This window comes from Mauremys mutica, unplaced genomic scaffold, assembly GCF_020497125.1.
Source record: "Mauremys mutica isolate MM-2020 ecotype Southern unplaced genomic scaffold, ASM2049712v1 Super-Scaffold_100036, whole genome shotgun sequence".
In the NCBI taxonomy this organism is placed as follows: Eukaryota; Metazoa; Chordata; order Testudines; family Geoemydidae; genus Mauremys; species Mauremys mutica.
Genome location: NW_025423256.1, coordinates 2,750,766 through 2,777,707, shown reverse-complemented (window position 1 = coordinate 2,777,707; position 26,942 = coordinate 2,750,766). Strand labels below are relative to the sequence as shown.

Genomic DNA, 26,942 nt, shown 5'->3' with positions numbered 1-26,942 from the left:
CCCAGACACATTTTTAACCTCCCTTCTCCCTCTCCTCACCCCCTAACAAAGTCTCTGAACAGAAGGCTAGAAAAGAGCAGAACCAAAGGAGTCACTGTGGGGGATTCCCTCGGACACTGACCCCACGGCAGCCACACCCCAGCAGGGGGAATATGGAGTCAGGAACTGGCTTTTCCTCTCTCTGATCCTTTGCTTGTTCACTGGAAAGTGGTTCTGCCCAGGGATGCAGCAATACATGTGTCTGGGTGGACTAGAGAGCTGGAAATCTCTCCCCCCACTCATTTCTACCACTGCCCCTTTCAGTCTCTCCTTCCCCTGTCCTCTCTCCCTGCCCCTCTGGCTGGGACAGTCCCATTCCTGGGGGCTTTGCTCTCCCAAGGCTGGATTTTTTCCTGGCAATTGCTACTGGGAGGAGAAATGAGGAGGGGCTGTTTGTGCAGAGTCACTTTCTTGCCAGACCCCAGCACTTTCCCTGAGGTCTGTCAGTTACCTGGAGACTCTGGCTCAGAATTTAGTATTAACAGGGCCCAGGGCTGCCCTAGGGGGCTAGGACCAGCTGGAGAAAGTCATCCCCTGGGCCGGGCAGAGAAGCAGCTTTAATTCAGGTCACTTCCCAGCATAGAACCCCGCTGGTGGAGCAGCAGCTGCTAAGCCTGATTTCCCAGATCACAATGGAGGCTGCAGCATCTGACCCAGGAAGCTGAACCCCAATATCCTGAGCAGAGAGGGACAGAGCGTTTGAGAAGCTTCCCTCCTTTAGCTCTCTGGGAGAGCCGCTAATGAGAACCCCTCCTCACAGGGAGAATTGCTGATCTCATTTGCCCCACTGTCGATCCGGAGTCACTCCTTGTCTTTCCATACAATGACTCTGGATTAACAATGGTCTCAATGAAACCAGAGTTCAGAAAGAATGAGTCCAGAATGCTGTGGAAGGGACCATTGTGCGGCAGTGCTGACCCCCTTCCCACCTCCCTCACCCCCAGATCCAGGACAAGGACTGGACAATCTAGGAGAATGGAACTGGAACTCCCACCTCTTGCATCCGACGAAGTGGGTATTCACCCACGAAAGCTCATGCTACAAAACGTCCGTTAGTCTATACGGTGCCACAGGATTCTTTGCTGCTTTTACAGAACCAGACTAACACGGCTACCCCTCTGATGAGTGTTTGATAAGTGGCTAGAAAGTTATCACAGTGACTGGACCTGGCCGGGGAATGTCGGGCAGTGCTTGGAGCCAGGATTCTGGCATAAGCTAATCACGGAGAAGAAGACGGGTCAGGAGCAGCCCCCAGAGCCCCAGCCACCCCCCCCCCCAGATATTCCATGGGACCCAGCCCCCAGAGTCCCTGGCTAGGGAGCTCAGATACCCCTCAGACCCCTACCAGCCAGAGAACCCCCACCAGACCATCACTGCCAGGTTGGGAATCCCAAAGGGTTCCCCCCACCAAAAGACCCCAACAGCCAGAGACCCCCCACACGGGACCCCCCCCCACTGGGAACTCAGTCCCTCATTGCCTGCCTAGGATCCCCCCGCCCTCCAGCAGGATCTGCGCTGCCCTTTGCCTGGCACCCCCTCCTCCCCCCTGCGGGATCCCCTGATGCTTTACAGGGGCACCCCCTGGCCTAGCACCGGGGATTCTCCCACACACACTCTGTGCACTGGGCAGGGCAGCGATCCCAGGAGTCTGCGGGGGAAGCCCAGACAGAGCCCCTGGCACAGCACCAGGCTCCCTCTAACCCCCTGTCCCGCCTCCCCAAGAGACGCCCACCCCGGCTGTTCTGCAGCCAACAGGCCCCCAGCGATGCCCACCTCCAGGACCCACAGCCTCAGGGCTGGGCACATCACACCCACCCCCTGAAACCCCAAATCTCCAGAACCCACCAACCTCACTAGGGTACCCCCTGCCCAACCACCCAGAGGCCTCCCCCCACCACAATCCCCCTTCAGCTGCTATCTCTGCCCACAGCCCCACCCCCACCCAGCAACACTGTTACCTCACAGTGCCTGAGAAGTGGATAGAAAGTGACCACCGCCCCCTGCTGGCCAGTCACACAGGCAGAGGGAGCCCCGGGGGATGTCTCTTGAACAGGAGTATGGAAGACCTGGAGGGACAAAATAGGTAAGAAATGTCCATGCCTGTCACTAGCAAATAATGGCCACCCTGGATCCACCCCAGAGGTGGCTACATCTTAGCACTGTGGGAAGCAACCCCTCACAGAGGCTATTTTTCATGGGGTTTGGGATACTTCTGGACACACACTGCACTCAGAGTGACCTCCTCATCCCATGCCAGCTGGAGAAAAGAAAAGGGTCCAGCCAACTCTCCCATTACCAGCTGGGAACCACTGATCCCCAAACAGGGGGAGGCCTCTGGCTTTGATGTGTATTAAATATCTGGCTGATCTCTTTCTTCGGCAAACATTTTAACAGAGGTAAAGGAGGGAACAAATGATTCGCAAAGGAGTCGGGAAAGATGATCTCTGGGCAATTTAACCCCCTACAACATCCAGGATGGAGAAGGACTCAGGGCAACACGTTCCCTTGAAGGAAGAAGTTGCTGGGATTTAAAAACACGGGGAACAGCCGCAAACCTGAGAGGATTTTTAACTGACATTTGATAATGACATAGAAAGAGGCAAAACCTGAGCTTTGAGAGCAACGTTCAGAAATGAAAGAGTTCCCAATCTGAGAGATTTTGGATCCATTTTGCAAATTATAGAGAGGAAAGTGGAAAATCAGAGGGATTTTATATCAGTTGTCGATAGGAGGCAAAATCTGAGTGTTTCACATCAATATTTGATAAATGAATAAAGAGGAAATGGGCAACATTTGCAAACATTTTATATCCAGGTTCAAGAATCTGAGAAAAGGTGTAAATCTGAGATTTGCTTGGTATTTTATACTTAGAGAGACGGGGGAAATCTCAGGGCATATTCAATTAGAAATAGACAACTAGAGAGCAGTGGGGCAAACGTTTATGGTATTTTATATGAATCTTTGAGATTTGCAAAGAAAATGTGTCAAACTGCGTATTTGATAACATGAGAGAAAAACACCAAGATCTGAGGGGATTTTATATTGTTGTTAACGAATTAGTGGAAAAGCAGGACTGTTGGACTGGATTTTATACGACTGTCCAATACATAAACACAAAGTGATGGTTCCCCCACCCCCACCATTCCCATGGGCAGCAGGGAGCCCTTTGAGGAGCTGATTAAAAGGGCAAGGGAGGGGGAGGGGGAGCTGGAAGGTCCCTGGATGAGGGAAGGGGGCAGCAGTGGGGGACGGGCAGGTGACTGGCAACTGATGGTTGGGGGTAACTGTGTTGGTAGTTAGGGGGCAGCAACTAGGATTGGGAAATGGGGGTCTGGGCAGTCCCCATGGGGGACACGTGCGCCTCCCTTCCCTGCCCTGGCAGAGACCCGGCATCTCATAGAATATCAGGGCTGGAAGGGACCTCAGGTGTCTAGTCCAACGCCCTGCTCAAAGCAGGGCCAATCCCCAACTAAATCCCCAAATGGCCCCCTCAAGGAGTCAGCTCCCAGCCCTGGGTTTAGCAGGCCAGTGCTCCAACCACTGAGCCATCCCACCCCCACTCCAGGGGCAGCCATGTGCTGGGGAATGACTCAGGGCAACAATTTCCCACCTAAACAAGGACAAATCGCTGCAGATAAAATGGGTGGGAAAATGCCCCTCACTAGAGAAGATTTTAAACTGGCATTTGAGACTCATGGGGAGAATGGGGGAAATCGGGGGAGACGGGAGAGCTGATCATTGGAGGGGATGGGGGGGAATCGCCCCAGATTTTATAGCCCGTGTGAGACACTGAGCGAGAAAAGGGGCAGAACTAGAGAGAATTTGTATCAGGGGTGAGAGGCAAGTGGCACAAACAGGGGAAGGATCCAATTAACCCCCCTCCCCCCTTCGCCCGCCCGCCACTTCCCCCCCCCCCCCGGGAATTTCCTGGCTGCCCAGAGACAGTTCAACACCCCCGCCCCCTCGTCCCACCAACCTTCCCCTCCCTACAACTCCAGCTTCTCCCCTCCCTGCCTGACACCCCCGATCTTCCCCCACACCACAGGGATCCCCCCGCCAGGCCCCAGTCTCTGCCCCCCAAATCCCAGCAGTGCCGGGTCAGATCCTGCTGCAGCTCCACTGGGGCTGAGGCAGCTCTGAGGCTTCTCCCAGGTTCCCCGGGGCAGAGTCACTTTCCTGCCCAGCCCCAGTGCCCCCCCCCCGGGGTCTCTCACTCACCGGGGGGCTCCGGCCCAGGGGTCTGGTGTGGGGAGAGCCCGGGGCTGCCCAGCGGGCCGGTCCCAGCTGGAGAAAGCCCCCCCCCGGCCAGGGTAGGAATGTGCTGCTGGCGGGAAAAGGTCTGAGGAGATGGAAGCTGAGGGCTGGTTTTGGCGGGAAAAACCGGTTTGGACTGGTTTGAGCCTGTGTCCTGATGGTAAACAAGTCCCCTCTCAGAGATGGAGTCCAGGGGTCAATAGTTCATATGCTCCAGATTGGATCTTATTTTAAAGCCAGTGATTTACTTTATAAACATCTTATTAACCAACTAATGGAACCTATTGAACAGTTTATACTTCTCACACCTAGCAATGAGATAAAAAAAAGAACACAGACAAGCCTTGTCAGTAACGGCTAATGTCCTAACTGGGAAGCACGTGAGCTTGTTGCAGAGCTGCTGCTCAGGGACGGGAACCTCCTGGCACCCCAGCCTCCAAAATCACTCAGGCTGCGCTTTCTGCACAACTAGGTGCTGGCTGAGGGGGGCGTGGGAATTGGTGGCCTCTGCTGCAGGTGATGGGAATCTCGGGTATTTAAAGCCATGGCCTAGAGGAGGGAAGTGCCTAACTCCAGAGTCTGCAGCTGCCTAGGGCCAGGGCTGAGGATTTAGAGTCCCTAGTGCTGCCATTGTAAGGTTCAAGCAGGCTCAGCCTTGGCATTGCCACCCCTCCTGCGGCTAGTAGCTGCAGCTGGCTAAGGCTGGCCTCTGGGAACTGGCCCCATGGCTGTAGCCAGAGAAGCTGCAGGTGGCTCTGTGACTACTGGGGGCCATTAAGCTAGAACAGCTAAAGACACTGGAGTTCACCTCAAGGAACAGAGGTCACCAGTAGGACAGGAATGTCAGGGGGAGCAGGGAAAGAGGGAGCAGGTCAGGCTGGCAGAGGGAGCTTCCAGCTGGGTGGGAGCATGTCCAAAGTGGAAAGGAAACAAGCATGGGGAGAGGTGGTGGTGACCAGGTAGCAGACTAGCATGTAGATGGGAGCAGAGGGAGAGAGGCTGGTGGCTTCAGATTCCCAAGGGCTAAGTCCTGACTTTGGGGAGATGGTGTTTGCAGGTGGCTGGCTCACATTGCAGGATGGGGGCTGAGGGAGGGATCTGTCAGAACTGATCAGGTATCTGCTGGCTTTAGAACTGAGCTGAGACTAGGACCACATGCCGTGACTGGTGACATGGGGGGTACTGGAGACCAGGGCCGGCTTTAGCAAGTGCGGGGCCCAATTCAAACTGTTTCAATGGGGCCCCGGCAGGGATGACTATATATATAAAAAAAAATGTAAAAAACACATGGGGCTTGTACTCACCGGACAGTGCTCCGAGTCTTCGGCGGCGGGTCCTTCACTCGCTCCAAGTCTTTGGTGGCACTGAAGGACCAGCCGCCAAAGTGCCGCTGAAGACCCAGAACAAGCGAAGGACCCACTGCCAAAGTGTCGCCGAAGACCCGGAGCGCTGCCAGGTGAATAAAAATTTAAAAGGTGCCTCTAGCCAAGGAAGAGATTCTCACTGGGTGCGGGGCCCTCTTAGGCGCGGGGCCCGATTCGGGGGAATTGGTGGAATTGGCCTAAAGCCGGCCCTGCTGGAGACATGGCTAGAGAAGGTCTGAATGAGGAAGGAGATAAATCTGTGGGGAGTTTCCTTGATCACTATGAAAGTTCTGCTCACTGTGGACACTGGTAAACCCACATGGGTGTACAGCTCAATAAGAAAACCGGGGGCTGAGGGAGCTGTGTATGGCAATGCATATAGTCAGTGATGAGCTGCCAAAATCTTAACAACGGGTTCCCTATAAAAAGTTCTGATTTAACAACGGGTTCCCTATAAAAAGTTCTGATTTAAGGGATGTGCGACAGCATGTATTTTTTGTACCAATAGGGTTACCATACGTCCATATTTTCCCAGGAGGTGATTAAGAACCGAAAAGCCTGACATGTCCAGGAAAATACAGATGTATTTTAACCCTACCTAAATTCTTTTTTAAAAAGATGGGGCTGAACTAGAAATGAGCTCCGTTTCACATGTGTGGGTGGTGATCAGGGACAGTCTCAATTTTTGGGTCTTTTTCTTATATAGGCTCCTATTACCCCTCACCCCCGTCCCGATTTTTCACACTTGCTGTCTGGTCACTCTAGGGTGTGCACATGTGTGGGTCCCAGCTGCTCCCTGCCCCCCCCCCTCATTAAAGCAGGTGTGCAGGGTTACTGCCCTGGGAACTGCAGGGCACCAGTGGATGTGGGGCTGGCTGCAGATAGGGGCGTGGGGCAGGGCTAGCTGGAGGCAGGGAGTGACACGGGCTGGCTGTGGGCAGGTGATGCAGACGGGCGGGCTGCGGGTGGCTGTGGGCAGGGGGTGGCTGCGGGCGGCTGTGGGCAGAGGCTGGCTGCAGGCAGGGGGTGGCTGTGGCAGGGGCTGCAGGCAGAGGCTGGCTGCGGGCAGAGGGTGGCTGTGGCAAGGGCTGGCTGTGGGCAGAGGGCGGCTGTGGGCAGAGACTGGCTGCGGGTGGCTGTGGGCAGGGGGTGGGGCAGAGGGCGGCTGTGGGCAGGGGGTGGCTGCGGGTGGCTGTGGGCAGGGGCTGGCTGCGGGCAGGGGGGTGGCTGCGGGCAGTGGGCTGCATGCACGTGGCTGGGGGCAGGGGCTGGCTGGGGGCAGGGGCTGGCAGGGGCTGGCAGGGGGCGGCTGGGGGCAGGGGGCTGGCTGCGGGTGGCTGGGGGCAGGGGCTGGCTGGGGGCAGGGGCTGGCTGGGGCTGGCTGGGGGCAGGGGCTGGCAGGGGCTGGCTGGGGGTGGCTGTGGGCAGGGGCTGGCTGCGGGCAGGGGCTGGCTGCGGGCAGAGGGCGGCTGTGGGCAGGGGCTGGCTGCGGGTGGCTGTGGGCAGGGGCTGGCTGGGGGCAGGGGCTGGCTGCGGGCAGAGGGCGGCTGTGGGCAGAGGGCGGCTGCGGGTGGCTGTGGGCAGGGGGCGGGGCAGGGGCGGCTGTGGGCAGGGGCTGGCTGCAGGCAGGGGGGTGGCTGCGGGTGGCTGTGGGCAGGGGCTGGCTGGGGGCAGGGGCTGGCTGGGGCTGGCTGGGGGCAGGGGCTGGCAGGGGCTGGCTGGGGGTGGCTGTGGGCAGGGGCTGGCTGTGGGCAGGGGCTGGCTGCGGGCAGAGAGCGGCTGTGGGCAGGGGCTGGCTGCGGGTGGCTGTGGGCAGGGGCTGGCTGGGGGCAGGGGCTGGCTGCGGGCAGAGGGCGGCTGTGGGCAGAGGGCGGCTGCGGGTGGCGGTGGGCAGGGGGCGGGGCAGGGGCGGCTGTGGGGATGGGCTGGCTGCAGGCAGGGGGGTGGCTGCGGGTGGCTGCGGGCAGAGGGTGGCTGTGGGCAGGGGCTGGCTGGGGGCAGGGGGTGGCTGCGGGTGGCTGGGGGCAGGGGGTGGGGCAGGGGGCGGCTGTGGGCAGGGGCTGGCTGCAGGCAGGGGGGTGGCTGGGGGCAGGGGCTGGCTGGGGGCAGGGGGTGGGGCAGGGGGTGGCTGGGGGCAGGGGGTGGCAGGGGCTGGCTGGGGGTGGCTGTGGGCAGGGGCTGGCTGTGGGCAGGGGCTGGCTGCGGGTGGCTGGGGGCAGGGGGTGGGGCAGGGGGCGGCTGTGGGCAGGGGCTGGCTGCAGGCAGGGGGGTGGCTGTGGGTGGCTGGGGGCAGGGGCTGGCTGGAGGCAGGGGCTGGCTGCGGGTGGGGCAGGGGCTGGCTGGGGACGGGGGGTGGCTGTGGCAGGGGCTGCAGGCAGAGGCTGGCTGCGGGCAGAGGGTGGCTGTGGGCAGGGGCTGGCTGGGGGCAGAGGGCGGCTGTGGGTAGGGGCTGGCAGGGGATGGCTGGGGGTGGCTGTGGGCAGAGGGCGGCTGGGGGCAGGGGGGTGGCTGCGGGTGGCTGTGGGCAGGGGGTGGGGCAGGGGGCGGCTGTCGGCAGGGGCTGGCTGCAGGCAGGGGGGTGGCTCCGGGTGGCTGTGGGCAGGGGTGGGGCAGGGGGCGGCTGTCGGCAGGGGCTGGCTGCAGGCAGGGGGGTGGCTGTGGGTGGCTGGGGGCAGGGGCTGGCTGGGGGCAGGGTGTGGCTGTGGGCAGGGGCTGGCAGGGGCTGGCTGGGGTCCGGGGGTGGCTGTGGGGGCAGGGGCTGGCGGTGGGCAGGGGCTGGCAGGGGCTGGCTGGGGGCAGGGGGTGGCTGTGGGGGCATGGGCTGTGGCAGGGGCTGGCAGGGGCTGGCTGGGGGCAGGGGGTGGCTGTGGGGGCAGGGGCTGGCTGGGGGCAGGGGCTGGCAGGGGCTGGCTGGGGGTGGCTGGGGGCAGGGGGTGGCTGTGGGGGCAGGGGCTGGCTGGGGGCAGGGGCTGGCAGGGGCTGGCTGGGGGTGGCTGTGGGCAGAGGGCGGCTGTGGGCAGGGGCTGGCTGCAGGCAGGGGGGTGGCTGTGGGTGGCTGGGGGCAGGGGCTGGCTGGGGGCAGGGGGTGGCTGTGGGCAGGGGCTGGCAGGGGCTGGCTGGGGGCAGGGGGTGGCTGTGGGTGGCTGGGGGTGGCTGGGGGCAGGGAAGGCGGGGGAGGGGCGCAGATACTCACACGGGGCGGGGGCTGGGAGCTGCAGGACGCAGCCGGGCACCCACCAGGCAGCAGCAGGAGCCCCAGGGCCAGAGCTCCAAAGAGCAGGAGCAGCAGCAGGGCCAGGAGGCAGCTCACATGGCTCCCGCAGCACAGCGCAGCGCCCCCCGGCGGCCGGGAGGAGGAATTACAGGCTTCCCAGGCAGAGCTCATCCAAGCTTCCCTCGCAGGGAAGCTAGTTAACAAGCGGTTCTAAAACCGCTTCTAAATTTAACAACGGGGTCGCGCGAACCCGTGCTAACCGGCTCCAGCTCACCCCTGCATATAGTCATGTAGGGGTGTGTGATCAAAATGAAAAATGTCTCTGAGGTTCAGTACCGGGTATGCTATGGCACCAATGGCACTGCCCCACCAGGCCCACACTCGGAGCCCACAGTGACTACATAGGGGCCTACAAATATGTTTGGTGCTGGGACCCACAAAAGGTTAATCCGGCCCTGATTGCCTGAGCACTATTTCAGCCCCACATTTTTAGGTGGTCCTCCCACAGTGGGAGCTGCAGAGCCCTCCTCCACATATCTCTCTCTCTCTCCCACACACACACACCCCTCCTGCTGTTGGGAGGGGAACAGGAGAAAGGACAAAATAAGCAAGAGACGAAGAGAAAGGAGGGAGGGAGGGAGGGAGGAAAAAGTGAAACAAAAAGGACAAACCCTAATGTCCCCAATGAGTCTAAGGGACAAAATCTCAGGTGCGGAATAATATTCTGCCTCCTTAAACTCGTGTTTTCCATGCCTAGAATTCAACTCTCACCAGATGGATCAGACTGAACAGGTTTCAAATCTCCAGGAGGCTCTTACCTTCTAAACAGGGACGGCTGTTTTCTAGTAAAATCACTAAAAGGGAAGGAGAAAACTCGAAAGAGGTTCCTCCTGGCGCTCACGTCCGTGAACCCGAATACTCTCTCAGTCCTCAAAGAGAGACCTGGAGAAGGAGACTTGCTGCAGCAAAGCCACAGGGGTCTCTGAGGTTTCCCTGGCCCCTCGCCCCGGTCCTGCCTGGCTGATGTCAGCATCTCTCTGTGAGGTCATCACCTCCCCACAACCTTGGACCAATAGTCTGAGGTCCTGCCAAAGGCCTTTGTGATGTCACTGCCCCTCCCTTGCTGTGCCAATGTCCTGCCCCTGGCCAGGGACTTTGCAGGTTTGAGCTACTCCCTGTGGACCACCCCACTCAAGGAGCGTTCGTTCTAGGCAGCAAGCCGGCTAGACAGGGAAACATCAGACGCTGCTCCCAATGCTACACTCATTTTTTCAGAAATTAGTCGACCTTACAGCCAGAAGAGACCATTAGAGCATCTAATCTGACCACCTGCACATCACAGGCCTCCTGTATGACACAATAGCAGGTGAGGGTGGGGGGCTGAGGAGGTGAGTGGCAGGGGGGCAGGTGAGCCGGGGGCACTGAAGGGGGGTGCTGAGGAGGCAAGTGGGCAGGCAGTGGCGGGGGGACAGGTGAGCTGCGGGAATGGGGGGGGGGTCTGAGGAGGCGAGTGGGAGGGGCTGGTGAGCCGGCAGCAGGGGACTGCTTCATGGAGCAGCTGGTATGGGAACCCACAAGGGGAGAGGCAACTCTCGATTTAATCCTGAGTGGAGCGCAGGAGCTGGTCCAAGAGGTAACTATAGCAGGACTGCTTGGAAATAGTGACCATAATACAATAGCATTCAACATCCCTGTGGTGGGAAGAACACCTCAACAGCCCAACACTGTGGCATTTAATTTCAAAAGGGGGAACTATACAAAAATGAGGGGGTTAGTTAAACAAAAGTTAAAAGATACAGTGACTAAAGTGAAATCCCTGCAAGTTGCATGGGCCCTTTTTAAAGACACCATAATAGAGGCCCAACTTCAATGTATACCCCAAATTAAGAAACACAGTAAAAGAACTAAAAAAGAGCCACTGTGGCTTAACAACCATGTAAAAGAAGCAGTGAGAGATAAAAAGACTTCCTTTAAAAAGTGGAAGTCAAATCCTAGTAAGGCAAATAGAAAGAACAAACACTGCCAACTTAAGTGCAAGAGTGTAATAAGAAAAGCCAAAGAGGAGTTTGAAGAATGGCTAGCCAAAAACTCCAAAGGTGGTAATAAAATGTTTTTTAAGTACATCAGAAGCAGGAAGCCTGCTAAACAACCAGTGGGGCCCCTTGACGATCGAAATACAAAAGGAGCGCTTAAAGACGATAAAGTCATTGCGGAGAAACTAAATGGATTCTTTGCTTCAGTCTTCACGGCTGAGGATGTTAGGGAGATTCCCAAACCTGAGCTAGCTTTTGTAGGTGACAAATCTGAGGAACTGTCACAGATTGCAGTGTCACTAGAGGTGGTTTTGGAATTAATTGATAAACTCAACATTAACAAGTCACCGGGACCAGATGGCATTCACCCAAGAGTTCTGAAAGAACTCAAATGTGAAGTTGCGGAACTTTTACCAAAGTTTGTTACCTGTCCTTTAAATCGGCTTTGGTACCCAATGACTGGAAGTTAGCTAATGTAACGCCAATATTTAAAAAGGGCTCTAGAGGTGATACCGGCCATTACAGACCAGTAAGTCTAACATCGGTACCGGGCAAATTAGTCGAAAAAATAGTTAAGAATAAAATTGTAAGACACATAGAAAAACAAACTGTTGAGCAATAGTCAACATGGTTTCTGTAAAGGGAAAACATGTCTTACTAATCTATTAGAGTTCTTTGAAGGGATCAACAAACATGTGGACAAGGGGGATCCGGTGGATATAGTGTACTTGGATTTCCAGAAAGCCTTTGACAAGGTCCCTCACCAAAGGCTCTTACGTAAATTAAGCTGTCATGGGATAAAAGGGAAGGTCCTTTCATGGACTGAGAACTGGTTAAAAGAGAGAACAAAGGGTAGGAATTAATGGTAAATTCTCAGAATGGAGAGGGATAACTAGTGGTGTTCCCCAAGGGTCAGTCCTAGGACCAATCCTATTCAATTTATTCATAAATGATCTGGAGAAAGGGGTAAACAGTGAGGTGGCAAAGTTTGCAGATGATACTAAACTGCTCAAGATAGTTAAAACCAAAGCAGATTGTGAAGAACTTCAAAAAGATCTCACAAAACTAAGTGACTGGGCAACAAAATGGCAAATTTAATTTAATGTGGATAAATGTAAAGTAATGCACATTGGAAAAAATAACCCCAACTATACATACAATATGATGGGGGCTAATTTAGCTACAATGAGTCAGGAAAAAGATCTTGGAGTCATCGTGGACAGTTCTCTGAAGACGTCCACGCAGTGTGCAGAGGAGGTCAAAAAAGCAAACAGGATGTTAGGAATCATTAAAAAGGGGATAGAGAATAAGACTGAGAATATATTATTGCCCTTATATAAATCCATGGTATACCCGCATCTCAAATATTGTGTACAGATGTGGTCTCCTCACCTCAAAAAAGATATTCTAGTACTAGAAAAGGTTCAGAAAAGGGCAACTAAAATGATTAGGGGTTTGGAGAGGGTCCCATACGAGGAAAGATTAAAGAGGCTAGGACTCTTCAGCATGGAAAAGAGGAGACTAAGGGGTGATATGATAGAGGTCTATAAAATCATGAGTGATGTTGAGAAAGTGGGTAAGGAAAAGTTATTTACTTATTCCCATAATACAAGAACTAGGGGTCACCAAATGAAATTAATAGGCAGCAGGTTTAAAACAAATAAAAGGAAGTTCTTCTTCACGCAGTGCACAGTCAACTTGTGGAACTCCTTACCTGAGGAGGTTGTGAAGGCCAGGACTATAACAATGTTTAAAAGGGAACTGGATAAATTCATTGGTCACTGTCGGTAGACAGATACTGGGCTAGATGGACCTTTGGTCTGACCCGGTACGGCCGTTCTTATGTTCTCCCGTGCCATGGAGTAGGCGTTCCACAGCTCCTTCACTTTGACCCTGCCTTGCAGCGTGTCCCGGTCATGGCCCCTTTCTGTCATGCATCGTGAAATCTGTGCATATGTATCATAATTTCTAAGGCTGGAGCACAGCTGGGACTGGACAGTGTAGCCTGATTTGAGGTGTGTTAGTGGTGTTGATTTAATTTATTGACTTAATTCAATTTTATTTAATTAATGTAATTGATATTAATAATCATTATTATGGATATTAATTAATATGGGTTTAGGCTTGCCAATGTGTTTGATTAGAAGATAACGTTTGTTTTGAATTAGGCTTTACAGAGTTTATAAAAGGACCTTTGGGGGTATGACAGGAAGCTCACACTCAGACAGGTATAGTTATAAAGACTTTTTATTAAAATCAATTAAATAATAAGTAAATGGTAAATCAGTTAGAATTACAAAATTATAATTGTATCACAGTTATTCAAGATATCTATATATATGGTAATACACGATATTGTGCTGCAAAGCTTTGGTTAATACTCACACCCTGTTTTGATGACCTGGTGTTGAAAGATATCGGATCACACCTTTGGTGGTGCCTCTGGCAGAGGAAACTAATGTCACACTTCTGACGAGGAAGCTAATGCAAAACCTGTTAAAGCTGTTTACGTTCTAACTATGCAAATAAGCATATTAATCCTTAGACAGCAACAGCCTCCTCTCCCCAAATGCTGAGGAGGTCCAGCAGCTCAACATTGCTCCAAACGGAGGATCGCCTAGTACATTAAAAAAACCAAACCGAAAAACCAATGCAGAAAAGCTCCCATCACGCATCCATCACCATTGTAGATTTTGACATCTCCTGCCTGATGTGACATCTTTGCTTTGCAAACAAGAGACCTGGAGAAGTCTGTGGCTGTTACCCTCTAACTGGGTAAAAGGTTACACATACTGTCTCAAGTAATTTTCCTCTTAACAGAAGATTTAAAATTTATCAAAAATTCCATTTGAAATAGAAATAATTACAGTCTATCCTGGGTCTCTATTCTCACACATGCTATTTCTCTCACCTATTCCCCCACTTTAATTCCTTTGGAGTGAGAGTTTAATTTCAGGATTAGCCACCATTTCCTGTATAGTAGGAGGGGCCAGGGAGAGAACAAGAAAACCTGAATTATATTGTAACACTGAAAGTTAGCACGTAATCAGCCTCTTCCTAATACTAATTAACTTCATGTTTAATTTCATTGTCGCTGGTACCTATTTATTCAACAATTACAACATATAAACCCAGAGGGCAGTTTTCTCTTAATTCCCATTTCCACCCAGTCAGCTTTGTGTGAAGACACATTCTGCAATAACCTAGGAGCCTTCCATTTCTGTGAGTTCATTTCTCCCTGGGGCTTCTCCCAGAAGTGTGGGGGGGAAGGGGTCTCACACGACGTGGGAAGGCTGCATCATGAGAAAAACCACCTGTGCTCTATTTTCACACTTTCTAATCCTTCAAAGTAGCAGCAGGAGGAGAAGCGATACAAATGCATCAGATGCTAGAGCAAAACTAAGACACCAAACCACAGACTCTGGACTCCGCATTCATGTATCCTGCAGTCTGAACTTGGAATCTGATACATTCTCTCATTGGCTACCATCATTTGCCCAGCATGGAAGTGCTTCTTGTCCAACAAGGCAGCCAGATTGGGACCCATAGGCATGGAATGGCTCTGAAGGAATCAGCTGTTTCTCTCTGTGCTTCATGAAACTTTGGTAAAGACAGTTGTGCCCAATTTAATCATGGTATCCTTCAGGAGTGTGACCAATGCCACTTAACTAGGGAGCAGATTCTAAAGACAGTTTACCTGAGCCACAGGTCACCGCAGCTTCCATCTCGGGGGTGAAAATCAACCAGCACTATCTGCAATTTCTACTTGAGTTCTTGTCACACCTTTGACGTTACTTGGAGTAATTTGACACTTCTCTGGCGTAGAATTCTTCACCAACTGCACAACAGATCAGTGGCGATAGTGAGGTACAACTCCCCCAACTATGATCTTTTATTTCTTTAATCTGGTGCCACAAATTTAAATTAGGGACTAAATTCAGGTGCGGCTTAGAATCCCTGTAAGACACCAAATGTCAGGTCTCTATTAAAAATAGTTATATTTCTGCAGCTATAGCACATTCAACACAGGATTTCATTTTCTACACATTTGCAGCATCTCCCGGGGGGAGCTGAACGAAAATGTCACTTCCATTTTCCCATCCCTACCTAGACAGGGATTGCATTTCCCAAATAATAGGCAACATGCACCTGATTAGGAAGGAGATCTCTTCAGGAGTGACCTCCTGCAGGGCCTGGGCCACAACTGCTTTGGGAGCCCAATGCCTGGGTATTTTGCTTAGTTCCAAGTCATTTAGGAGGGAATCCTCTTCCCAGCCCTTTAGAAAAAATATTGACCTAACCAACTGAACAACAGGGGGACTGGGAAAGTGATGGGGAATAAGGGAATCCCTCTGATTTACCCCATCTTCCTCTGCTGTTACAGAGGGTGACATGACATTTTCCCCTAGCCCTGTCCTGTTCCTGCTCTTTGTTATAGTTCAATATATTTGAAGTGAGGAAAATGGTAGCAAAAATATCTGCTCTGCAGCACAACCTGAAGCAACAGCAGAGCAACTGGGACTGAAACAATTTGTTCCCAAAGGGGGGAACTTGATGACTAAGAATTGCTTTGAAATGGGGGAACAGTATAGCCGTGATGCTCAGGGTTTGTTTAGGTCAGGTCACGGGGAAAGCTAATGCCAACCCCTGCACCTGGGCTGCAACTGCTCTACAACTATAATTGTCTTTTTACACCAAGATCACTAACTTGAGCAGCCGACGCCATGTACAGCCCTAGTGGATGTCAGGCACAGGTAGTTTTTGCCTCAGGGTACCCCACCTGGAGCTGATGAACATTCCTGGCAGGAGGGACACACACTCCTGTGACTCAAAAGGAAAGCAGTTGATAGAAAAGATCATGGGACTGACCCCAAAGAAGGGTGAGCTGCAAAAGGCAGAAGCAGGCAATTCATCTGGTGGACCTGAGAGACCACAGTGAAGATGGTGCACAGATCACTATGTGAGAATTAGCAAATGTGATTTTTTTTAATCTTTTCCCAGCCCTAATCAAGGCATTTGTAACAGTTCTCCAATGTGGATTTTGCGATGTCTAATAAGATGTGAGCTCTTTTTGAAGCTTTTCCCGCACTCAGCGCATGTGTAGGGCATCTCTCCTGTGTGGAGTCTCCGATGTGTGATAAGGTTTGAACACTGACTAAAGCTTTTCCCACACTCAAAGCATCCATAAGGTTTCTCACCCGTATGGATTCTCCGATGTGTGCTCAGGGCAGAGCTGTGATTAAAGCTTTTCCCGCACTCAGCGCATGTGTAGGGCTTCTCTCCTGTGTGGATTCGCTGATGCGTGATCAGGTGTGAGCTCCGATTGAAGCTTTTCCCACACTCAAAGCATCCATAAGGTTTCTCACCCATGTGGATTCGCCGGTGTCTGCTCAGGGCAGAGCTCTGATTAAAGCTTTTTCCACAGTCAGAGCATGTGTAGGGCGTCTCTCCCGTGTGGAGTCTTTGATGTGAGATAAGGTGTGAACGCTGACCGAAGCTTTTCCCGCACTCAGAGCATCCATAAGGTTTCTCACCCGTGTGGATTCTCCTATGTGTGCTCAGGGCAGAGCTCCGATTAAAGCTTTTCCCGCACTCAGAGCATCCATAAGGTTTCTGACCCGTGTGGATTCTGCTGTGTGCGCTCAGGGTAGAGCTGTGATTAAAGCTTTTCCCGCACTCAGCACATGTGTAGGTCATCTCTCCTGTGTGGGTTCTACGATGTGTGATAAGGTTTGAATGCCGACTGAAGCTTTTCCCGCACTCAGCGCATGTGTAGGGCGTCTCTCCTGTGTGGATTCTACGATGTACGAGAAGGTCTGAGCTCCGACTGAAGCTTTTCCCACACTCATGGCATGTGTAGCATCTCCCTTCCAAGTGGATTCTGTTGCGGGTTATAAGGTCTGAGTGGCTACTGAAGTTTTCCTCTGGCCTCTGCTGAATCTCACAGGCTTTTGCTTTTTCTGGGAGTGCACAACTCCCATAAACATTCCCTTTGGATCTTCCCGATAACGTTCCATGTGGTTCTACTTGCTGAGCGTCTTCCTGCTGGGGTTTCTCCTCCTCATTCTCACTCACCATCCCATCACCTGATGGGAGAGAGAGAGAATCCAGACATAGGTCACTCCCTGTGCCGGAAAGAAAGGAAATCTCAGAGAGAGGAATGCCTGAACAAGCAGCAGGCAGGGAGGCAGGCAGGTAAGCTGGGGCAAGGGGGAGGGGAGGTGCGGCCGGGTGGCGCGGCTCGGCTCCTGCCCCGGCCCCGGGGTCGGGCCGGGCGGCGCGGCAGGGCTCGGCTCCTGCCCCGGGGTCCGGCCGGGCGGCGCGGCGCGGCAGGGCTCGGCTCCTGCCCCGGAGTCGGGCCGGGCGGCGCAGCGCAGCGGGGCTCGGCTCCTGCCCCGGCGTCAGGGTCCCAGCCCCAGCCCACCTGGGCCCCCATTTTCAGGCAGCAAGGTAAGGGAGCAGGGAGGGCAGGGGAGTTGGGGGGGGTGGATTAATGTTGGAGCAGTCAGAGGGCAGGGAACAGGGGGATTGAATGGGGGCAAGGGTCCCGGGGGGGCAGTCAGAAAGGAGCAGGGGTTGGATGGGGCGGTGGGGGGCAGTTAGGGGTAGGGATTCCAGGGACAGTCAGGGGACAGAGAGAGGGGGTGGTTGGATGGGGTAGGGGTCCTGGGTGCCATCAGGAATGAGAGAAGGGGTTGGATGGGGTGGCAAGGGGCAGTCAGGGGACAGGGAAGGTGGTGGATGGGGCACGGGTCCGGGGGGGGGGGCTGTCAAGGAACATGGGGGGGTTGGATGGGACAGGAGTCAGGGGAGGGGCATGACCCCTCACGGGGTGAGGAGGAGGGAACCGGTTGTTAATATTTTGGCAGCTCATCACTGATTTTGTCCCTTAGAATCACTGGAGACATTGGGGTTTGTGCTTTTTGTTTCACCTTTTCCTCCCTCCCCCCCTTCCTCCTTTCTCTTTGTCTCTTGCGTATTTTGTCCTTTCTCCTGTTCCCCTCCCAGTACCACGTGTGTGTGTGTGTGTGTGTGTGTGTGTGTGTGTGTGTTGCAGGGGAGGGCTCTGCAGCTCCCACTGTGGGAGGTCCGCCCAAAACTGTGGGGCTGAAATAGTGCTCGGGCAGTGATCCCCACCGGTGACCTGGGCCATCCTTTGGGCTCTCTGGTGAGAACCCTCAGCCTCCCGTCCTCAGTCTCTACCCTGATTAGCTGAGCAGGGGGTTATTGACAGGGAGGAGACTCAGGTCCTTGTTGTTCTCTTTCAAGACCAAAAGTAGGAGTGGGCTGATAAAGTTTGCGGATGACACGAAGTTGGGAGGTATTGCCAATTCGGAGAAGGATCGGGATATCCTCCAGGGAGATTTGGATGACCTTGTAAACTGGAGTATTAGTAATAAGATGAAATACAATAGTGAGAAGTGTAAGGTTATGCATTTAGGGATGACTAACAGGAATTTTAGTTATAAGCTGGGGACGCACCAGCTGGAAGTAACGGAAGAGGAGAAGGACCTCGGAGTCCTGGTTGATCGCAGGATGACTATGAGTCGGCAATGTGATGTGGCCGTTAAAAAAGCTAATGCGGTCTTGGGATGCATTAGGCGAGGTATTTCTAGTAGAGATAAGGAGGTGCTAGTCCCGTTATACAAGGCGTTGGTGAGACCTCATTTGGAGTACTGTGTGCAGTTTTGGTCTCCCATGTTTAAGAAGGATGAATTCAAGCTGGAACGGGTACAAAGAAGGGCCACTAGACTGATCCGAGGAATGGAAAGCCTGTCGTATGAAAGGAGACTTGAGGAGCTCGGTTTGTTTTCCTTAATCAAAAGAAGGTTGAGAGGAGATATGATTGCTCTCTTTAAATATATCAGAGGGATAAATACCAGGGAGGGAGAGGAATTATTTCAGCTCAGTACTAATGTGGACACGAGAACAAATGGATATAAATTGGCAGTCGGGAAAGTTTAGGCTTGAAATTAGACGAAGGTTTCTAACCATCAGGGGAGTGAAATTCTGGAACAGCCTACCGAGGGAAACAGTGGGGGCGAAGGACCTCTCTGGCTTTAAGATTAAGCTTGATAAGTTTATGGAGGGAATGGTTTGATAGGATAACGTGATTTAGTCAATAGGTCAATAACGTGCGACCACTGGTAATTAGTTCCGAGGGTCAATGTTGGGATATTGAAAGTCTTTTTCCTGAGTGTCTGGCTGGAGAGTCTTGCCCGCATGCTCGGGGTTCAGCTGATCTCCATATTTGGGGTCAGGAAGGAATTTTCCTCCAGGGTAGATTGGCAGTGGCCCTGGAGGTTTTTCGCCTTCCTCCGCAGCATGGGGCAGGGGTCGCTTGCTGGAGGATTATCTGCTACTTGAAGTCTTTAAATCAGGATTTGGGGACTTCAACAGCTGAGTCAAGGGAGAGAATTATTTCAGGAATGGGTGGGTCAGCTTTTGTGGCCTGCATCTTGCAGGAGGTCAGACTAGATGATCATAATGGTCCCTTCTGATCTTAAGTTCTATGATTCTATGAAATAAGTCAGAACCAGTTACATGTTTGATGAATTTTGCTGCTTCTGTACATTAATGTTCTCTGAGCAGTTCATGATTCTCTCTAACATTGCAGTTCTCCTGAGATACTTGCTGAATAATTCCTGTGCACTGTTGTTGGTCTGGAGCTCATCTGAGAGCACTTTACTCAGGTCATTCAATGTCTGAAATTCAAGATCCGATGGTTAGTTTGAAAATCAGGGCTCTTGGGTCCTATTCCCAACTCTGCCCCTGACTGGCTGTGTGACCTCAGACAACTCAATTCTCCTTTCTCAGCCTGAGCTTCTCCCTCTTTCAAGTAGGGATAATAATGATCCGCTCCTACCTACCTCACAGTGCGTGGAGGCAGGGCCGTTCTAGGTTTTTTGCCGTCCCAAGCAAAAAAAAATTTTTGGCTGCCCCCACCCCACCCCGGGGCACCCCCCTGCACCTCCCTGCCATCCCAGCCCTGGGCTCTCCCCCCACCTGCACCTCCCTGCCATCCCAGCCCTGGGCTCTCCCCCGCACCTGCACCCCCTGCCATCCCAGCCCTGGGCTCTCCCCCCCACCTGCACCCCTGCCACTCCAGCCCTGGGCTCTCCCCCCCACCTGCACCCCCTGCCACCCAGACCTGGGCTCTGCTCCCTCCACCCGCACCCCCTGCCATCCCAGCCCTGGGCTCTGCTCCCTCCACCCGCACCCCCTGCCATCCCAGCCCTGGGCTCTCCCCCCCACCTGCACCCCCTGCCATCCCAGCCCTGGGCTCTCCCCCCACCTACACCCCCTGCCCTCCCAGCCCTGGGCTCTCCCCCCCACCTGCACCCCCTGCCATCCCAGCCCTGGGCTCTCCCCCCCACCTGCACCCCCTGCCACCCCAGACCTGGGCTCTGCTCCCTCCACCCACACCCCCTTCCAACCCAGCCCTGGGCTCTCCCCCCCACCTGCACCCCCTGCCATCCCAGCCCTGGCTCTCCCCCCCACCTGCACCCCCTGCCATCCCAGCCTGGGCTCTCCCCCCCACCTGCACCCCCTGCCATCCCAGCCCTGGGCTCTCCCCCCCACATACCCCAGGCTGCCCCAGCTCTTGCCTTCGCCCTTTACCCCCCACTTCTCCCCCACCGAGACACCCCCTGCCACCCCAGCCCTGGGCTCTCCCCCCCACATACCCCATGCTGCCCCAGCTCTTGCCTTCGCCCTTTCCCCCCACTGCTCCCCCACCGACACACCCCCTGCCACCCCAGCCCTGGGCTCTCCCCACACACACACACCCCCTGCACTCTCCTTCCACCCCAGCCCTGGGTCACTGGTAACTTGCTCCCAGGGTGGGTCACTCAGCAGGAATTTTGGATGTGCACAGAACACAGACAGGATTGGTTCCCATATGGTTACAAAACTGCAGTAAAATGGAACAATTTTCAGCTTGTGTGATTGGAGGAGATCTGGATGCATATTATAAGCCTGTCCTCCATAAATGAGGAAAAGTTGAGGTGTCTTTATTATTCTTTTGTTCCACTCCTTCTTTCTCTGGGGAATTTGCCAATGCAATATGACTGTCTTCCTTTTAAACAAATAAAACAAAAACAAACAAAAAGGCAATGGCTGTTGAAAATTGCAATTCCTCCTAATAACCCCTGGGAAGCATTTCTTGCTCAATTTTATCCTACTTTTTCTACAGCAAATGACAGCGGATCAGCATATTTGATTTGGGAGAAATGAAGTAACAGCTGCCCAAATTGAGCTGGAGCACTCCTGAATGTTGAGGTGTTCAAATCTGGAAGGCAGGCGCTAGATTCCCTTTCTGAACATTAGCTAAATCCAGAAAGGAAAAGTCAATTCCTGCTTCCATGGCTCAGGAGTGGAAATCCACCTACATGCCTGGTGCTGTATCTAGAGCTGCCCAGGTCCAGTAGAGCCTCCCCTCCCTCACTTTTCATTTTAAATTCTGGTGGGATCCACGTACCTCCCTTGCCAGGCTTCAGCTAGAGAGGGGCCCTGTCCATTTAGCCCCCCCCCCCAGTTCCTTCTTTGGGGGCTGCCAGGTGAGGTCACAGCAGCATCCCTCAGCCAGTCTGGGGGTGTCTTCTGAAGGGGAGATCTGGGGCAAAGCTTTCTAGTCCAAAACGTCGGTGGCTGGAGGGGAGCGCCATTTTCAGTAGTTTAATGTTTGGTGCTGCAGTGAGTGACTGCTGGGTGCAGTGATATAGTGACCCCTGGGTCTCTGAATGAGGCTTTAACTTGGGGGGGGTGAGGGGGCAAGCGGCGAGTTGGCGGATGGAGAGGGGCAAAACTCCCAGCTTCAAAATCTGGGACAGTGTCTGTTGGTCCTTTTTGCTGCTTTACTCTGGGTTGGGGGTTGTCCCAGTGCTGCACAGAGGGGGTTCCCACAGGAAGGTGCTTGCTCCTAACCCCCGAGGCCGTCAGTGTGTCGGCTCTTCTCTAGCCAGCCCACTTGCCAAGTCTGACTGGCCTTGGTCGGGCTCCCAGCCCCTCTCCAAGGGTTGCAGCTGTCTGGAGGTGCTGCCTTCCTCAGTCCCACCTCATTCACTCCACAGGGCGACGGGTTACCAAGTGGGGGGAAGATCTTATTCTACTTCTAGCAAAAAGACATTTTTCTATTACCTTAATTGCACTACCTTAGGGGCACCCTATAACATATTACCAAGGTTCAATACAAAGTCATAGACAAGTTATACAAAAATGCGTAATGCAGAGATTTATCTACAACCGCATTGAGTGACTGCTGTGTGCAGTGATATAGTGACCCCTGGGTCTCTGAATGGGGCTTTATCCTTGGGGGGTTTGTGGGGGAAAGTGGGGAGCAGGTGGGTGAGCGGGTGGGCAAGTGGCAGGTGGGCACAGAGGTGAGCAGTGAGCCAGCAGGGGCTCTAGGGGCGGGCAGGGGGGTTTCTGGCAGGGGAGGGAGGAGGTGAAAGGAGGTGAGTGGTGGGTGGGGGACTGACTAGCAGGAGATGCAGCAGGCCAGTGGGGGCTAGGGGTGAAGAGGGGTGTGATGGTGAGATCTGGTCACCCTATGGGGGCCGTTTCTTCTCCCTCCCCCAAACCTTCCTTTTCGGCCCACAGCTGTTTCGGGGGGCGGAGCTGGGGAAGGAGGGTTTGTTTCTGTGGGGCGGGCAGCGCTGGGGGAGGGTTGTTTCCACAGGGATGGGTGGTGCAGAGGGGGTGTTTCAAGGGGGGCTGGATGGCAGAGCAGGGGGGGCACAATTTTATATTCTTGCCTTGGGTGTAAAAATAGCTAGTTACGGCTCTGGGACCCCATATTGCGCTAGGTGCTGTACAATCCCTGGCCAACACTGGGACACCCAGGGGGTTCCCCTCAATCTCCCTGAGCCTCTGCTGCCCAACTGCTTCTGACTCCATCTGGCTCACCCCACCCCTCGCAAAAAACCCACCTTTCCAAACAGTCCTTCTTTCCCTGCCCCCTGATTCTGCTTTCACACCCTGGGCCCATCTCCTCTCTTCGTCCCTCCCCGCCCCCCCCCCGGGTGATTAGAGATGGAGGCAACTTCAGCCACTGGAGCCAGCCCCAGCGAGTGCTGCAGCCCGCCCGGGGGGTGTTTGCAGACACAGGAAGGGAGCAGCTGGGAGCGGTGGGTGCTGGGAAATAGGAGGCGGGAGAACAAATCCCAGAGACTCAACACTGGGCAGCTCCTGGGGGCGGGGCTCCGGCACAGCCAGGGGGTGGGGAAGCTCCTGGGGGCGGGGCTCTGGCACAGCCCGGGGGCGGGGCAGCTCCTGGGGGCGGGGCTCTGGCACAACCCGGGGGTGGGGCAGCTCCTGGGGGCGGGGCTCTGGCACAGCCCGGGGGCGGGGCAGCTCCTGGGGGTGGGGCTCAGGCGCAGGCCGGGGGCGGGGCAGCTCCTGGGGGCGGGGCTCTGGCACAGCCCGGGGGCGGGGCAGCTCCTGGGGGCGGGGCTCTGGCACATTGTGATGCAGGAGCCCGGGCTCAGCAGCTGCTCCCTGGTGGCCACGTGCTGCCGGCAGCGCTGGAGCCGCCCGGGCCGGAGCGGAGCCGCTGTTCTCAGCTGCAGCAGGAGCTGCCCCCGGCCCCGCTGGGCTCCAGGTGGGGACAGAGCCTGGGGCCCGGGGCTCCCCTGGGTGCGGCTGGCGGGGTGGGAGGGGAGAGGCCAGAGCTGCAGGCGGGGAAGGGCGGGGGGGCAGGCGGGGGGTTGATCGGTCTCTGGGCACCAGGGGAGCCCCGGGGCAGAGTGTGTGTGTGAGTGTCCCGGGCCCAGGCGTGCGCAGGGGGGGAGCCCCGGCACCCCAATGCCCTGAGCCCCGGCTGGGGAGGCTGCTCCCCCCCTCCCGTGGGGGCTCCGGGGGGGGAGGAGGCTGCGGCGGCTGCAGGCGGGTGCTCGGCCCCCCCCCGGGACTGACCCGCTGCCGGCAGCTTGTGGCGCCTCCTCCGCGGAGCTTTTCCCCGGGGGCGGCCTGGGCGCAGCTGCGATCAGCTGTTTGCTGGGCAGGCTCCGCTCCGCTGCTCCCCCCCCCCGCTTCTGGGGGGCTGAGTGAGCCCCCCCCAAACAGCCCCAGGGGTCGGTGTGGGGGCGGGGCCAGCAGCAGCAGAGCCCCCCCCCCTTGCTCCCCTGGGGCTGCCCCGCCCCGCTCGGGCTGGGGGCTCTGCCAGGGCCCCCGCGTGAGTCGCTGCTCCCTGCCCGCCAGGCTCGGCTCCGGCCACAGCAGCGGCGGGTGCCCCGGGGAGCCCAGCTGGGCTGGGGCTGGGGCAGGGGGAGGTTGGGGGGAGGAGAAGCTCCAGATACCGGCGTGTGGGGGGAGGAGCTGAGCTGGAGAAGCCCCTTACTGGGCTGGAGCTATGCTGGGGGCCCAGCCCCATCACGCAGCCATGGATGGATTTAGCCCAGGAGGCAGGGTCAGTGTTGGCCCCATTGGGCAGGTGGGATCTAGGGCACAACGAGGTGAAGTGACTTTCCCAAGGCTGAGCAGGGAGTCTGTGGCAGAGCAGGTTTCAGAGTAGCAGCTGTGTTAGTCTGTATCCGCAAAAAGAACAGGAGTACTTGTGGCACCTTAAAGACTATTTGTTAGTCTTTAAGGTGCCACAAGTACTCCTCTTCTTTTTGTGGCAGAGCAGAGACTCAAACCCAGAACACCTGAGCCTGAGTCCTGTGCCTGAACCTCCTCCGCACCTTTGAGTGTGTGAGTGGGAGCAGCCACTAGACAGAGCTGCCAGGAGGTGGGGAGGGGGGTTGGATAGTTGTGGGGGTGATTAGGGGGTGGGTGGGTCTCTGGAGGGGGCGGTCAAGGGACAAGGAGCAGGGGGGTTGGATGGGTTGAGGGTTTGGGGGGTGCCTGTCTGGGGGTGGGGGGCGGAGTGGGGTCGGGGCAGGCAGGGAGCAGAGGGAGTTGGATGGGTCGGGAGTTCTTGGGGTCCTGTCAGGGGGTGGGGAGCAGTTGGATGGGGCGTGGGATTCCCGGGGGTTTGTCTGGGGTTGGGGGTGTAGATAAGGGTCAGGGGGACAGGGGGGTAGGGTCCTAGGAGGCAGTTACAGTGGTAACTGGAGGGGGCAGTCAGGGGACAAGGAGCAGGGGGGTTGGGGGTTCTGAGGGGGGCAGGAAGGGGGAGGCAGTGGATGGGGTGGGGCTAGGGCAGGGCTCCCTGGGTGCACACCCTAATGAAATGTGCTGCACATGCCTATGGTCACGGGGGTGAGCCACTTGCATCCTTTTCCTGTTTGTGCCGTTTCTTTCCATCTCAAACGTGAGAACAATTCTCTCTGGTTCTTCCCCTTCTCTCTCCCCTCCCCACATGTGGCTAGAAAATCCAAGGAGATTCCCTCGTTTTCCCTAAAATTATTGACTCTCTAGTCTCTTATTTTCCCTATTTTGTCCATAATTCTTCAATTCTCCTCAGCTTTGGGATGTGAACCCAGCCCATTTTATCTGCAACAATTTGCCCTTGGGTAGGTGGGAATTTGCTGTCCTGTGTCATTCCCTGTGATGTTATTGATATAAACTGGGACCATATAGAATATGGTTTGCAACCAAGGTCCTGTAGTGCCACCAAATCTTATGTAAAAAGGGGTCATATAAGGTGTCTAAGGCCAGGTTATGGGTTGCTGGTTATTATTATGCTGTCTGTATGCATGTATCCTTTTGTAGTTGAAGTTATGAATATTGAATCTATACTGTCTGTATTTCAAATTTGTGCTGTACTTCTGGGAGACATCCCAGACAAGTTGGTGTTAGCTCTTCCTATCCTGCTTGATGTCCCATTAACGGCCATCAGCTACACAATTAACCCATTGAGAGAAGGCAGATACGCCTTGTTACTCAGCAAAGTATGCAGGGACTGGCCCATGTGACTCCAGACTCCATTTTGCTGTAATTTTCCACAGTAAGGAACAAAGAGGTTCTTACACCTGGAAAAGCCTATATAAGGCTAATGCCTCATCTCCATCTTGTCTTCAATCCTGCTTCTTACCTCTGGAGGGACTTTGCTACAAACTGAAGCTCTACACAAGGGACTGACTGACCCATCCCAGCGGGGGATGTACTCCAGAGACTTGATTTGAACCTGCAGTTTACTCCATCACTGCTACAAGCCTGAACTAAGAACTTTGCCTTTACTGTATGGAATTGATTCAATTTAACCTATTCTAGCTCTCATCTCTACCTTTTCCCCTTTATGAATAAACCTTTAGATTTTAGATTCTAAAGGATTGGCAACAGCATGATTTGTGGGTAAGATCTGATTTGTATATTGACCTGGGTCTGGGGCTTTATTCCTTGGGATCAAGAGATCCGTTTTCTTTTATTGGGGTGTTGGTTTTCATAACCATTCATCCCCAGGACGAGTGGCCCTGGTGGTGATACTGGGAGACTGGAGTGTCTAAGTTTCAGAATAGGTGTATTCTATTTGCTACCCAAGATCCATAAACCTGGAAATCCTGGACACCCCATCATCTCAAACATTGGCACCTTAACAGCAGGATTGTCTGGCTATGTGGACTCTCTCCTCAGGCCCTATGCTACCAGCACTCCCAGCTATCTTCGAGACACCACTGACTTCCTGAAGAAACTATAATCCCTTGGTGATCTTCCAGAAAGCACCATTCTGGCCACTATGGATGTGGAAGCCCTCTACACCAACATTCCACACAAAGATGGACTACAGGCCATCAGGAACAGTATCCCCGATAATATCACGGCAAACCTGGTGGCTGAACTTTGTGACTTTGTCCTCACCCACAACTATTTCACATTTGGGGACAATGTTTACCTTCAAGTCAGTGGCACTGCTATGGGTACCCGCATGGCCCCTCAGTATGCCAACATCTTTATGGCTGACTTAGAACAGCGCTTCCTTAGCTCTCGTTCCCTAACGCCCCTACTCTACTTGCGCTACACTGCTGACATCTTCATCATCTGGACTCATGGAAAAGAAGCCCTCGAGGAATTCCACCGTGATTTTCACAATTTCCATCCCACCATCAACTTCAGCCTAGACCAATCCACACAAGCAGTCCATTTCCTAGACACTAC

At 54.6% G+C, this 26,942-nt stretch overlaps 1 pseudogene; it reads left to right on the top strand.

The window, feature by feature from the left end:
* LOC123358289 overlaps positions 1 to 26,942 on the top strand; it is an 83,805-nt pseudogene that overhangs the window by 25,181 nt on the left and 31,682 nt on the right.